Source organism: Podarcis cretensis (assembly GCF_951804945.1).
Source record: "Podarcis cretensis genome assembly, chromosome: 1".
NCBI classification, from domain to species: Eukaryota; Metazoa; Chordata; class Lepidosauria; order Squamata; family Lacertidae; genus Podarcis; species Podarcis cretensis.
The window spans coordinates 16302233-16314840 of record NC_137170.1 but is presented as its reverse complement, the minus strand read 5'-3'; the positions used below and the strand labels follow the sequence as shown (position 1 = coordinate 16314840).

The window sequence follows — 12608 nt, the reverse complement described above, 5'->3', positions numbered from 1 at the left end:
TCTCCTTCTTAAAGGAGCCATAGCTGCCTTGGTGCCATCAGGAGCAAATAATTTTAATAATTCAGTTTCTAGTCCACTGTTCATTGATACACAATCCCACAGTGGGTTGCATCATGGAACCTACACAAAGGATTACAACCACAAAGAGCATTGCAATGTAAAAGTTAAAACATCAGATTTTGTAAACACCATGAGTAATACTACAGGCAGTCTATTGGTTTACAACTGGCTGCACTGCATTAACCCCCTGCAAAGACTTGAACTCTTTGCTTACAATCCAACGTCAGCTAATTCTGTTGCCACCTATATCTTTGAGGGGAGGGCATTCCATAGCTGGGGTGCTGCTGTTCTTCAGCTTCACCTCAAATCTATTTGCATGTCTACCAACCAACTCGCTTCATGTTAAGAAGAGGTGCAGGAACCACCATACTTGATTGTTTGGAAGGGATGTAAGTTGAAAGCCAAGAGTGAACAGGGACTTACAGAGAGGAGCAATAGCCGGGACAACTCCTTCATACGAAATTCCCTTTTTGATTAATATTTTGCTAGTTGATAAGTGTGAAATATACTGTGAAATGCAGATTTCAAGATAGATTGATTAATTAATTCAACTATATAATTCATTCAGAGGTGCAAATTAGGGATCTTTCCCCCACCCCACCCCTACGATAACGTGCTATGTGAAACTCTTCTCTTTTATAATAACCTCCATGTGAGTTTGAAATAAAGAATCATGTAATGTATGGAAAGATAGTTTTTGAAGTTACGGCAGAAAAGCTGTATTAGTGCAGCCTTCCAAGGTGCCTTTCAGATGCTTTGGCCATGGTGAGTGAAGCTGATGAGAGCTGTGGTTCTTGAGGGCACATGTTTGGAGAATGCTGTAATAGAGGACAATCTTCTCTTGTATCTGCCTTTAAAAGGCTTCTACATTTGTCACTCTGTGTCCCTAGACAAGACGTTCTTCTTTTCTGGAACAGGGGTTTTGCAAATTTCATAAGGTCAATTAGATTTGTTCCTTGACATTTAAATTATTTTCTGTAATGGATGGGTTTGTTCTACAATACATGGCCCTTGTTGATCCCCGTGACACATAGGTTTATGTGTGCTACTGTAATGGTTCTAGGGGTTGCTCATGCGTAAACCGGCGCCACACCTGGCTGGGTTGCCAGAGTGAACCTTTTCTGTCCGGACAGCCACTCGCCCGTGGCTGTCTCAATCGCTGGCAGAATCCGTCAGTGGGCGTTTCTTGAACTTCTTCCAGCAAAGAAGCTGTTTGACGCCTAGTCTCCGCCTACTCTCCCTGCGCGGAAGCCTTCTGCGCAAGGAGGGTGTGGGCAGCGGAGGACCCTTACTCTCCCCGCTGGTCCCCGGTGAGGAGTCATGGGACCGCCTCGCCGATTCCCCCATCTGCCCCCCTTCTCCACTGGTGCTACGCTGATTCCCTTCCCCAGAAGATGGGCTGCCTCTCCCCATCCCGGGACGCTCTCTGGAATCCCTCTGGAGCCCGCTCTCTCCCTCTGGCCCTGATGGCAGTCCCCTGACAGCTACAATGCAAAGGTGTTCTAAATTCAGACTGACAGCCCTTACAGCACAATCCTGTACAGCTCTATTCAGTAGTAAGTCCCATTGAGTTCATTGGTAAGGCTGAAAGGTTCCACTTTACTTCTGAACTAACCACAGTTGCTTGTGGTGTCTGAGCTCTGGGAACCATCATTTGTTTAAACTATGTTTATTGAAAAGTCAGTAAAAAGGGATTTAGATCTTGCCTTGTTCTCACTAAACCCTAGTTTAAACAAACTGCAGTTCACAGAGTTTGGAAGTCGGGGAACCACCATTTGTTCAAACTGTGTTTACTGCGTAGTCAGTAAAAATTTGATTTAGATCTTGCCTTGTTCTCACTAAACCCTAGTTTAAACAAACCACAGTTCACAGAGCTTGGAGGTCACCGGGAACTGTGGTCTGTTTGAAACTGAAAATAAAACCTTTCAATCTCTCTCTGATTCATGAAAGAGGAGAGTGGAGCACACAAGCTGTAGGTTCTGGCCACCTCACCTCAGCAAGGATATTGTAGAGCTGGAAAAGGTTTAGAAAAGTGCCTTCAAGAATAATCAAGAGGATGAAGAAAGGTTGCAGCATTTGGGACTATTTAATTTAAAGAAAAGGCAAGTAAGAGGCAACATGATAAGAGTTTATAAAAACTTACAATGACATGAAGAAAATTTAATAGAGAAAGGTTTTTCTCCCTCATAGCAGTAGAACTTGTGGATATCCAATGAAGTTGAACATCGGAAGATTAAGGGGAGTTGAAAGAAAATAACTCGTCATAGTCATACTATGAAATGTGCTCTCCAGGAGACAGTGATGGCCACCAACTTGGATGACATTAAAAGAGGATTGGACAAATTCACGGAGGAGGAGTGGGCTATCAATGGTTATATTCTACCACCCCAGTTGGAGGCAGCAATGCTTCTGAACACCCGTTGCTGGAAACCACAGGAGGGGAGAATTCTCTTGTGCTCATGTTCTGCTCACTTGTTTCCTGCAGGCATCTGGTTGACCACTGTAAGAACAGGATGTTGGACTAGATGGGTCATTGGCTTGATCCAGCAGGCTGTTCTTACGTTTCTGCAGAAGCATTCGTAGAGCAACAATACTTCTCAGTTGGGCTTCATAGAATTATAGTGTTAGAAGGTGCCCAAGGGTCATCTTGTCCAACCCCCTGCAATGCACAAATCTCAGCTATAGCATCCATGACAAATGACCACCCAGCCTCTGCTTAGAAACCTCCAGGGGTCCACCGCATCTCATGGGCAGTCTGTTCCGCTTCCGAACTGCTCTTACTGCCTGTAATTTCCCCCCAAATGTTTTGTGGGAATCTTCTTTCTTGTAACGAAGCCATTGCCTCAAGTCCTACCCTCAAGAGCAGGAGAAAACAAGCCTGCTCCATCTCCCATAAAGGTATTTGAAGATGGCCATCTTATCTCTTCTCAGTCACCTCCTCTCCAGGCTAAACATACCTTTCAACCATTCCTCATAAGGCTTGGTTTCCAGACCCTTGGTCATCTTGGTTGCCTTCCTCTGCACACGTTCCTGGGTATAACAGCAGCAGCAACAACAACAACAACAATAATTTATACCTCACCCATCTGACTGGGTTTCCCCAGCCTCTATGGGCAGCTTCCAACAGAATATTAAAATACAATAGTCTGTTAAACATTAAAAGCTTCCCTAAAAAGGGCTGCCTTCAGATGTCTTCTAAAAGCCTGGTAGTTGTTTATCTCTGACATCTGGTGGGGGGATGTTCCACAGGGTGGGTGCCACTACCAAGAAGGCCCTCAGCCTGGTTACCTGTAACTTGGCTTCTCACAGTGAGGGAATCACCAGAAGGCCCTCGGCACTGGACCTCAATGTCTGGGCTGAACGATGGGGGTGGAGACTCTTTCGGGTAGAAATATCAGTTGAGATATATGCTCCCTGAATATTTTTTTTAAAGGAAATATGCAGTGAATGGGAATGTAGCTTTCCATTCAGCAGCAGAAGCAGCTGGTCATATATTCCTGCACTGCAGAGGGTTGGACTAGCTGACCCTTCTATGATTCTGTCTAGGGTTTGCCGAGGCCCAATCAATCACAGGTACTCTTACTGCTTCTAGGCCACATTTAGGCAATCTATGGTAAAGGCGTTCCAGGTCTAAGTTAAGTGAAATAAATACCTCTTGTCAGAGCAAGTGGAAATATACGTGTGCTATCTCCGCTGTGCTGCTGTCACTGATATATATTTGTTTTAAGGTACACTTTTAAATAGTAGTACTGCAAGTTTAGTCTAAACCAGTGGAAGGGATCAAGGTTCTCTTTGAAACATTTCAGATGTTTTGCTCGCTAGAACGTACTCTTTTCAGTCGAAAAGCTTTGTTCTTTGCAGCCAAAATATTGAAAGCCATCTTGCTGGGAAAGGTGGGCAGAAACATTACTGCATCCCTTGGAATGAACTATAACCTAAAATGTTGAAGGCAAGGGTGTCAAGCTGGGCAATTTATACTTACTAGAAAGTCACAACTGTACTTGCAGCACTAGAGAAACTTATTGCAGGACTAAGTACAAAGAGGCAGCCCAGTTTTTCCCCGTAACACGAATTAAGCATCTTTCAGAAGTAGCCATTAAACACTCAGAGAATCCTACAGTATTGTTTTGCTCTTGGCACTGTCTGCTAGAAAAAAATGCATTTTTTTGTTTTGTTTGAAGTATCCTCCAAATGTCATTTAGAATCCCTGGTGCAAAGCCTATGCTATTAAGTCATTTCTGTTGGGGTTTCTGCAGGAAATGCCACTTTGGCTAGGGTTTTGGGGAGTGCTCACTGCTGCTATCTAACCTGCCCTACCCATCTTTTTTCTGCCCCAAAGATAGTTTTCTGGGACCTCGTAGCAGGAAGAGATGGGAAAGTGGAGAGTGGTTTGTTCGCGCCCTCCAAGCTGTTTTGAAAGCATTCAAACAAGACTTGTTGAGAAAGCTTAGGCTTTTAAACCTGCATTTCAGTTGAAAGCTGGCAAAGGCTTGATCCTTACCCGGGCAAGCAGAGGTGTGTTCATGCACCCGCAAACATAACAATGTCCTTTGCAACATTGCATGCTAGCCAGGGCCGGATTTAGGTTTGATGAGGCCCTAAGCTACTGAAGGTAATGGGGCCCTTTATATGTCCAGCTGTCCTTTGTCAACAACAAATTGCTGCTGTTTTTTGTGTTGAATATATACTATATGGTAATTTATGGACCTAATAGGTATCTAAAGCTATTTGCACATGCAGAATGTAGGCACCCTATATATAGAAAAGAGCAAAGCAGTGATATTTTAGGGAGCAGGCTAGCAGGCGGGGCCCATGACTTACATCATAGGAGCATACACAACACAAAACGCTGTTGCTGTACGTAGGTTTTATTTTATTTGTTTTTTATCTTATATTTTGGAAATGTACATCCAGGTTTTCCCCCCTTTAAGTTTTTTGGGTCCGCCCAAGAGAGTGGGGCCCTAAGCTATAGCTTGTTTAGCTTATATGTAAATCTGGCACTGTTGCTATCCCGATTTACTCACATACATTAGAGTGGAGCAGGGAAGATGCATTTCTTGCGACAATTCAAATTCTTCCCCTCGCAGAAAAGCAATTCTGACAGAACGTGGGGGGGGGGGGAAGGGAGGTGAGATTGTGAATATGTTATTCACAAGTGAGACCTTTTGAACTCTTGGTTCTTCCTGCGTAAGGTGTAGCTGCTTCTTCTGTTTTATAACTAGGAGGTGTCGATTTTGCCGTTGTGTTTCAGGATGCCCGGGCATGTCTTTGTCATGGGGCTCCACTAGGGATAATGTGAGCCAGATATGCAAAGCTGCAATGCTACATGAATCATTGGTCCTGTGACCTGCTTTCCTAAACGACATTCATAAAGCACACACCTAAACCTATCAGTCTTGATCAAGATCTGGAACTGTGCTGGAAGTAGCACTGCTTGTGATCAGTAAAAATCTGTTCTCCTGCTTGCCAAGTACAAAGTACGCTTGGGCATCTGATTGAAAAGTATCGGGGGGTTTTTTCCCCCGTTTCGTTTTTGCAAGACATTGTCCTTTTATGTTCTGCTTAGTTATGCTAGGATGTTTGCCATCAATAAATCTATGCAGTGGCATTGTGTGGGGAGGGCCAGAGGGTTGGTGGCCCCAGGCGCATTTGTTAGGGGGCACATTTTGCTCCTTGCCGCCCTGCCTGCCCTGTAAAGCTCTGGAGAAATTGCTTGCAAAAACACATGCCTTAGTTAAAAATGTGTATGAAGTTTTCATGGGGATTTTAAAAAATAAAATGCTGATTGCTATGGAAATGTGGGAAACTGGATTTTTAAGCTTGGAAGAACGAGAAATTAAGAGAACCAAATTTCACAAGGTCCTTCTATCGCTACTTTCCAGAGGTTTTTGTGATTTTAAATTCAATCTCAATTTTGCACTTGGACTTAAATTGTGTTTTCTTCTGTCTCTTAAGTTACAGGAGTCAACATTTGAAGGTATCAACTGGGAAACGGATTCACAGTTCTTTTTTTGTTGCCTTTTCTTCTCTGTTCGAACGTAGATGTCCTTGCCCCTTTCGTCTGCCATTATACAGGTAAGCTGTTGGGCTCCTTTTGGGGAGAAACGGTGGTATACAAATTTAATGGATAAATTTTGTGTAGGGAAACAAGAATATTGGTGGTATAGCGGCATACTGCTGTTGTTTAGTTGTTTAGTCGTGTCTGACTCTCCGTAACTCTATGGACCAGAGCACGCCAGGCACTCCTGTCTTCCACTGCCTCCCGCAGTTTGATCAAACTCATGCTGGTAGCTTCGAGAACACTATCCAACCATCTCGTCCTCTGTCATCCCCTTCTCCTTGTGCCCTCCATCTTTCCCAACATCAGGGTCTTTTCCAGGGAGTCTTGTCTTCTCATGAGGTGGCTAAAGTATTGGAGCCTCAGCTTCACGATCTGTCCTTCCAGTGAGCACTCAGGGCTGATTTCCTTCAGAATGGATCGGTTTGATCTTCTTGCAGTCCATTGGACTCTCAAGTCTCCTCCAGCACCATAATTCAAAAGCACCAATTCTTTGGCGATCAGCCTTCTTTCTGGTCCAACTTTCACTTCCATACATCACTACTGGGAAAACCATAGCTTTAACTATACGGACCAATATGAGTGCAAATTTTTCATTTTCTGGATTAATTTTTTTGTAAGTGTAGTGTTCAAATTATACTGAATTGTTTATTCATATTTTTAGTTGGTTCCGAATTTTGTGGACAATCTCACCCTTTTGTTCCCATCGCACCCAAGAATCCAGGGTGGCACCTGGGTGAAGTTCTCTTCCTCCTGGGCACCTTGCATTACTTTTCTGCCTCCTGTCAAAGTCTTTAGTATGTCAGCACTACTTCCTGCTGAGATATAGCTTACTGGTGCATTTTTTCTGGCTGTTTTCTGGAAATCGATAGCCAATATATGCTGTTTCATAAAATGGAACCCTGAGGAGCCATGTCTTGAGTTGATAGGAAGCATGATTTGCCAGCTGACAATCAGGCTGCCTAAAGCTTACAGAAAGCCCTCGTAGGCTGCTCTTTCTGAATTTGCTTCTGAGCCTCTGTGAATAGGCACTTATAAAAAATATAGCAGCAAAAAACTCTTCCAAATAGCAGTGTTTTACCACTTTCCTTTTTGTATCAAGTTGTTCAGTTCCATATGACAAAATACTGCTATTTGGGAGGGTTTTTTTTTTTGGGGGGGGGGGGTCTGTGCTATTTTCCTGTTTCTTCTTTTGATTGTTGCGTGTCTATTAAACATTGAATGGCTGTCTTCTTTCTGCCCCTGACATCCTGCACTCTCTGTAATTCTCCTCAAATTGTAAAACCATTTCTTCATCGCCTTCTCTAGTCACCTTCTCTTCCCCAATTTATGCTTTATTCAGGAGTGGAGAAACTTGTTAAGCCCACGCTTATTTCTCTTGGTGATCTCATCTGCTCAGGTGAATTCTTAACAACCTCTTTTGATGAGTCCCTAAATCAGCCGCTGACCTGCCCACCTCTTCTCAGGGCCAAACCATACATGATGCACAGTTCCTGATCTCTTTCCTCCTGATCTCAATTTCCTTTATTTTATTTTTTTAAATGAAAGGCAAGCTTGAAGGATTGCAGTTGGGAGTGGAAAATGGGAAGGAGAGGGACAGCTTTTGTCCCGTCTACCGTTCTTCTTGAAATTTTGGGTATTATTTTTTTTTACAGACAAGTAGATGTTGCAAAACCAAGGGGTGGCAGCAGTAGTGAGGAGGACTAGAGGAAACTGAATATATATGCTTTCTCCAGTTTTCACGAAAATTCTTGCTTTGGTTTGGTTTTGCAAAACACTCTTGTAAAAGTGCCTCATGTCTGCTAATATCCTGCTATAGATGGGATAGGTGATTGAGAGGGCAGATTATGAGGCATCTTCATTTAAGCACAGCTATTTAAGCATGAGAGGTCTGGAGGGTGGCAGCACGAGAACGGGGCCTTTTCTGCAATGGCTCCCCATTTATGGAATGCTCTCCCCAGGAAGGCATACCTGGCACCTTCATTATACTTTAGGCGCCTGGCAAAAACTTTCCTCTTGAACCAGGCCTCTGGCTGATTGACATCTGATGCCCTTTGAAAATGTGCTGAGGATGGAGGAGTTACAGTGGTACCTCTGGTTGCGAATGGGATCCGTTCTGGAGGCCTGTTCGCAACATGAAAAGAGCGCAACCCGCAGCGGCGTATCTGCGCAAGCGCGGGTTGTGATTTGGCGCTTCTGCGCATGTGCGTGATGTCATTTTGTGCGCATGCGCGAGCGGCGGCACTCGGAAGTAACCCTTCCTGGTACTTCCGGGTCACCACGGGACATAACCTGAAAGAATGTAACATGAAGCATATGTAACATGAGGTATGACTGTTCTTGTTTTAATTTTTTATCACGTATTTTATGCTTCTATATAGCAGTTTTATGCTGTGAACCGCCCTGAGACCTGCGTGCATCGGGCGGTATACAAATTTAATAAATAATAATTCTTTCTTCCATAAAAAGGGACTAGAAATAAATAATTTTATTTTCTTTGAAATGTAAGTTATATACTGCCTGTTAACTTGTAAGAGAGGAGTGCGGCACCTTTGGCCTGTTTGCTTGCCCTTCCCATTTGGCCCACCAGGGAGACATGGCCACAAGCCTTACACCTGATGCTCTATGCGATGTCAGGTGTGGAACAGGTAAAATCATAGCTGGGCCAGAAAGTCTACACGCCCCTTTGTAAGGCTCCTTGAAGAGCCTTGCTGATTGTCAGAGCTTTAAGAGAGACCTGCACAGCCAAAGCTGCCAAAATCAGCTGGGATAAACTGCTCTAATCCTCTGGAAACTCCCTAGCATAGCGGGGGGGGGGGGGGGGGCTGGAGGAAGCGACTTGCATTCATGGTGCTTCCTTCAGAGCTTTGAATACAAACTACAACCTTTGGAAAGAAAAGGAAAACAGCATCTTTTTCTTTCTTCCCAGAGGAAGGAGTTTGTATTCCAGGCACTGGAGGAAGTCCATTAAATACAAACCGCTTTCTCAGCAGAGGAGAAAATATTCCTTTTTCAATAAGCTTTTCCCTGTCTCCATTGACTTCCAAGTTGTGATCAGCCAGTGGGCAATTGCAGGGAGCATCTCAGAAGGAGGTTGCTGTAACCCCCCCTCCTCTGAACTTTTGACAGGTGTCAGTCAGGGGTGTGTCAGAGTTGGAGTTTGAGGAAATAAGGATCCGGCCCTGTGATCAGATCTGTTTCGCCGCCCTGGCTCTAAGGCAACATACGACTATTAATTGGATTCAACTCAAATGAGCAATTGTCTGGGGGGTGCACTTGTGTTAAAATGTTAAAATGAAATTGCCCCGCCATAAAACAGGTACCGCCGAATCGGGAGCCTCAGAGGCAAAGAGTGACATAAGCTGAACGTGCGGCGGATCACAGGTGCCATCTCAGTGACCAGCGCTTGGGTTTTCTCCAGTTTCCTGCAGAAATACCCACACTTCAAACGCCACATGAATTCTGCATGAGATTCTGCATGAGGCAGATGCAGTATTTGATCCAAGCACTGTGTGACAACCCAATTTCATTTGCTTTTAATTCTCTAGCAGAGTAGTCCTGATTTAAACACATTCGATGAAAAAAATTAATCTGAAACAAGGTTAGCTATTGAAAGGCAACCCAAGCAAAGCATGGGAAGCTTGTGTATGAATGGGATATTGATGAATTCTTATATTACCAGAAATGGGTTCGGGTGTATATTGACTGTACAAGCATTAGCAAAATGTGACACTGTGGTCTAAACCACTGAGCCTAGGGCTTGCCGATCAGAAGGTTGGTGGTTCGAATCCCCACGACGGGGTGAGCTCCCATTGCTCAGTCCCAGCTCCTGCCAACCTAGCAGTTCAAAAGCATGTCAAAGTGCAAGTAGATAAATAGGTACCACTCCGGCGAGAAGGTAAACGGCATTTCTGTGCGCTGCTCTGGTTTCACCAGAAGCGGCTTAGTCATGCTGGCCACATGACCCGGAAAAACTGTCTGCGGACAAACACTGGATCCCTCGGCCAGTAAAGCGAGATAACCCCAGAGCATTTTGTTACTGGATTTAACTGTCAGGGCTCCTTTACCATTACCTTTAAGAATGAGAGAGCAGGGGATTTGAAGAGAGTATATCTGGATAGATAGTGAGTACTTCCATTTGGTGTAGAAAGCCTGCTCCTCTAATGAAGAGTTTGCTGTTTGTTTCAATAATCTATCACCTATATTTATTTATTTTGCATAGCTTCTATCCTGCCTTTCTGTTCAAAGTTCCCATAGCATTTTACATTCTGTGAAGTCTCCATAATTTTTTTAAAAACCACAAATACTGTTTTTTAATATAATTTTTTCAAATAAAAATACACAAAAGTAATAAAAATACTATTTTAAAATTTTCTTTAAAAAGTTCTCTTCCCTCTTCTTTTTCCTTTGAATTTGCAAACGGATTAAAAAGAAGCGATAATATTAATTTTTTTTGAAAAAAAGAAGAGAAGAAAAGAATAAGTAGCTATTTAAGTCAGCAGCAGCAGCCTCTTTGGGAAGCAGTTAACATAGCCAAAGCCCTGTTAGCAACCATTAAACGTCTTGGGAAACAAAATGGCCATGCATCCTTGGATTTGGCATGAGGGGAAGGGAATTCTATAACGGCTTTTAATATAAGCTTTGATTTTTTGCAGTGTGTAACTATTTGCTACTGTTCATTGCTTAACACCAAGGGCATGCCAAGTTATGTCTAGGGACTAGCGTCAAGAGCGGCTCACAATAATTTAAACAGAGGGAATAGAAATGGCTCCAAGAAGGTTGTAGCCATTGAGGTGCAATGGAGATGTGCGTTGGTTCTTTTACCTTTCTCGGCTCGAAATGTGATTTTTCTTCGCCCTCCGGGAATGCTTAGTAGGCTGGAGTCAGGAGGGAAGGCATTCTGGTGACAGTGCAGACTGTTGGGAAGGCTGCGATGGCAGGAAATTTAATTTATGCCCTCTAGCTGTCAGTTGTAAGAAGATCTCGTTACATCGCCTCTGAGGAACTGGCCGACCTTGATCTAAGAGCAAGGCATTCTGAGTTGACTGAAGTGTGGAACTGGGACAGAAGGGGAAGGCCAGGGAGAGAGATAAACAAGAGGTAACCAGGTCAGATGTTTCTGCAGTAGTATGTTGACAGCTACTATATTTCAGTCTCCTAACACCGTATTCTCGGACAGAATACGGCTAGAGGCAATGGAGGCTACAGAGTAGATAGCCTACTGCTTCTATTGTTCTTCGCTGTTTTCGTAATGACCCTAACTCTTTGGGGCTGTGAATGAGCTTAAGGAGAATATTGGCTACTCCTTGTGGTTTTTAGTGTTGCCAGCTTCATTGAAGGTCTTGCCAGTTGGGCCCCAGCCTTTTGAAAATGTCGGAGAACCCATCTTTTCTTGCTGGCTTTCCACAGAAGGTGTTTTAGTTTAGGGTTTTGACTATCGTTGGGGGGGGGGGTTGGTCATATTTTAGTAGTTTTGGGATGATGCTGATGATTATTACCTGCCCTTCACAAGCGGGTCCTGGGGCATATGACAGGAGTTTAAAATTCAGAATTATAAATACGGTTGAAATGCAGTACAGACACAGGAATAGGATGGGCCCTGAGGACACACACATCTCGGGTAGTCAAAGAGGTGCCTCTTCAGCATTTGCCAAAAGTTGAATATGTCAGACACACCTCTATGGGAAGAGAATTCTACAACTCAGGGGCTGCCACAGGGAATGCCCTCTTCATGGCCACCCTTCCTGAACTTCTGAGGGATGTGGGACTACCCAGAAGACCCCCTCTGTTGACCTTACAACCTGAGAGGGTTTGTAGGGAAGGAGCTGTCCGTTCAAATATTTGAGGTCTGTTGTTGTTTAGTCGTGTCTGACTCTTTGTGACCCCGTGGACCAGAGCACGCCAGGCACTCCTGTCTTCCACTGCCTCCCGCAGTTTGGTCAAACTCATGCTGGTAGCTTCGAAAACACTGTCCAACCATCTCGGCCTCTGTCGTCCCCTTCTCCTTGTGCCCTCAATCTTTCCCAACATCAGGGTCTTTTCCAGGGAGTTTTCTCTTCTCACGAGGTGGCCAAAGTATTGGAGTCTCAGCTTCAGGATCTGTCCTTCCAGTGAGCACTCGGGGCTGATTTCCTTCAGAATGGAGAGGTTTGATCTTCTTGCAGTCCATGGGACTCTCTAGAGTCTCCTCCAGCACCACAATTCAAAAATTGGAGGCCTAAGTCATATTAATCGCTGACCTGTTAATATTTTATTGCGCCTGTATTGTTAATTGGCATTTTTTTTGGAAGCCACCTTGAATGAGTCTGCTTCTACGGGTGGCGTATAAATATTTTAGATAAAATAAGTATATTTCAGGCTTAATCGGTTCTTACTACTTTCAGACTAGGCACCTATATCAAATTCCAACATCTTCAGTGTAAGTTGGGGTGGGGTGGGGGCCCTGGATCTGGTTGGTGGGCTTCATCCTGGCCATCCACCTGTCTATAGC

The 12608-nt window shown here is 44.1% G+C and overlaps 1 protein-coding gene across 2 annotated transcripts in view; it reads left to right on the top strand.

The window, feature by feature from the left end:
- The window catches only part of TRAF3 (TNF receptor associated factor 3), a 100459-nt gene that overhangs the window by 34951 nt on the left and 52900 nt on the right, over window positions 1-12608 (top strand). For both annotated transcript variants that reach the window (XM_079947300.1, XM_079947299.1), the window contains exon 3: window positions 6016-6135. The gene's annotated coding sequence lies outside the window, so the exon portion shown is untranslated. The remainder of the gene's footprint in view (window positions 1-6015; window positions 6136-12608) is intronic.